This window comes from Nyctereutes procyonoides, unplaced genomic scaffold (genome assembly GCF_905146905.1).
Source record: "Nyctereutes procyonoides isolate TBG_1078 unplaced genomic scaffold, NYPRO_anot_genome, whole genome shotgun sequence".
Classification (NCBI taxonomy): Eukaryota; Metazoa; Chordata; class Mammalia; order Carnivora; family Canidae; genus Nyctereutes; species Nyctereutes procyonoides.
Window position 1 is genome coordinate 52,098,492 of NW_026575131.1, and position 2,027 is coordinate 52,100,518.

The following is a 2,027-nucleotide window of genomic DNA, read 5'->3' on the forward strand; positions in this document are numbered from 1 at the left end:
ATGAGTTGAACATGGTATTTTTAATTCAGTTTTAACTTTGCAGTGGTGTTTCTCCTTAACTTTTTAATTTTATATTAATTATTTATATGTCATATTTAGCATATTGGCTCCTAACAACTTTGATTTATTCACTGAATGGTATTCTCCTGCACTATGTATAAAGGATGACACTCAGAAACATTGCTACACATATCTAGCAGCCCCACTTCTGGAAATACACTGTGCATGTCAACCTCCCAAAATACAAGACAATATGAAGTTATTCATGGGAGCATTATTTCCAAACAGCAAAAGATGAGAAAGAACTCGTGTCCATCAGTAGGAAACAGGCAAAATTAGCAATATACTTTGTCCCCAGTTGGTAAACGGTTGTGCTTGGGAATGTGTGACGACCACCTGGATGGGAAGAAGGTGCCCTGGGACCCAGTGAAGCTGGGGACTTGAGTGGGGTGGGACAGGCATGTGCTGGTCGTACCGGTCAGGACAGAAGAGGACAGGTTATGCCTTCACATGCCCTGCGCCCATCACCTGCTAAGCAAAGTGAAGACCCAGGACTGGAGAGCGCACTTGCATTTTGAAGGAGGACATGGCGGGCAGGCTGAGGCAGGTTCGTCCTCAGGAGAGGGAGAGGGAGAGAGACTGGGAAGGCTTCCTGTTTCCCGTTTCTTCCAGAGCCTGGCCTGCGTGCACTGTGGGGACAAGAGCACGAGCATCCAGGTTCTCTGTCGGGGTCACAGGATGGCGGCCATGGTTCTGTCTCCCACCTGCGGTAAGTTGGGGGCCCCCAGAGCCCCGGTGTTAAAGGCGCCTGCACCACAGAGCAGGAAAGGAGGGGCTGAGTGGTGAGGCAGGAGTAGAGGCCCGAATGTCCGGGGGTCCCTGGGACCCCAGGTGGTTCTTGGGATTTGGGGATCTGAGCGTCGCAGGGGTGTCACCTGTGTGGTGAATGTGGGAGAGCCTTTGAATTATACCTTTCATTCTTTCTATAAACTTGATAAAGTAACAGTGCTGTCCCTTGAACTTCAATCTCCTCATCTGTGAAATGGGAATAATAATGTCTTCCTCCAGGGCAGTAAGAGCCTTGGGTCTATTTTCTGGCCCTGGTGAGACAGGGCTGTGCCCTCGTGTCCTGTGAAAGCTGTGTGTGTGTGTGTGTGTGTGTGTGTGTGTGTGTGTGTGTGTGTTGGGGTATGGCCAGTTACAACTAAGTGGGGGAAGCCTCCAAACTGGTGAGTGCCAGAGTATAGAGCAATCCTAGATTCTTCTGACCCATTTCTTCTTCTCCAGCTCAGCCTTCCCTGTACTCGGCCTCCCCTCAGAGAGGATGCGTGGAGGGGGAAGGGTTGGCTCATGGCTTCCTGACAGGCTGGTTACCGGTGAGTCACATACTCGTTTTTACAAATGATTATTCTTTTGACTGGAAGTTGGACTTACCTTTCTCAGCCTGGAGCCCCACCACCAAACCAGGTTCTCAGGCATTCCAAGATCTTTGGCATCTGATGGTGGATAAAGGGCTGCTCAGAAAATGTTAGTGTTTGTCAACATTTTCTGCATTTTCATAGCTTCCTCCAGGGTCACTTTATACATTAGATTATGCTGAGAGTTTTAAAAGAAAAGACATGACTGTGTCCTATAGTCAAGCAATTGATGAAGGCCACTGGGGAGTATTTCTCTGACATCTACCATGACCCGATCTTATGCTCAACCCTGAGGTTGAGGGAATAAGACTGCAGTGTCACCGTCTCACTGGAATAAGAGAATCACCTACGTGTTAGAGGTACGTTTAGCCTTAGGAGTGGGAGTAGGTTGACAGGAGAGGAGCACTGCAGGCTGAGCTCCGAACCGCACCCAGGCATCCTGTGCTTTGGGTTCCCTGTTTCAATCCTGTCATCCTCCTGTTAACTTGGTGGGGGTGGTCCTTGGCTAAGCCATGATGTTTGTGACCACTCAGGACTCGGTGACCTTCGAGGATGTGGCGGTGGAGTTCAGCCAGGAGGAGTGGGCCCTGCTGGACCCTTCTCAGAGAA

General features: G+C 49.6%; 1 long non-coding RNA gene across 1 annotated transcript; it reads left to right on the plus strand.

Annotated features, from left to right (window-relative positions):
* Window positions 1-660: 660 nt before the first annotated feature.
* LOC129521675 (uncharacterized) lies at window positions 661-2,027 on the plus strand. The gene is made up of 3 exons (XR_008666848.1): window positions 661-769; window positions 1,288-1,376; window positions 1,952-2,027. It is a non-coding gene; the product is annotated as an uncharacterized LOC129521675 (long non-coding RNA).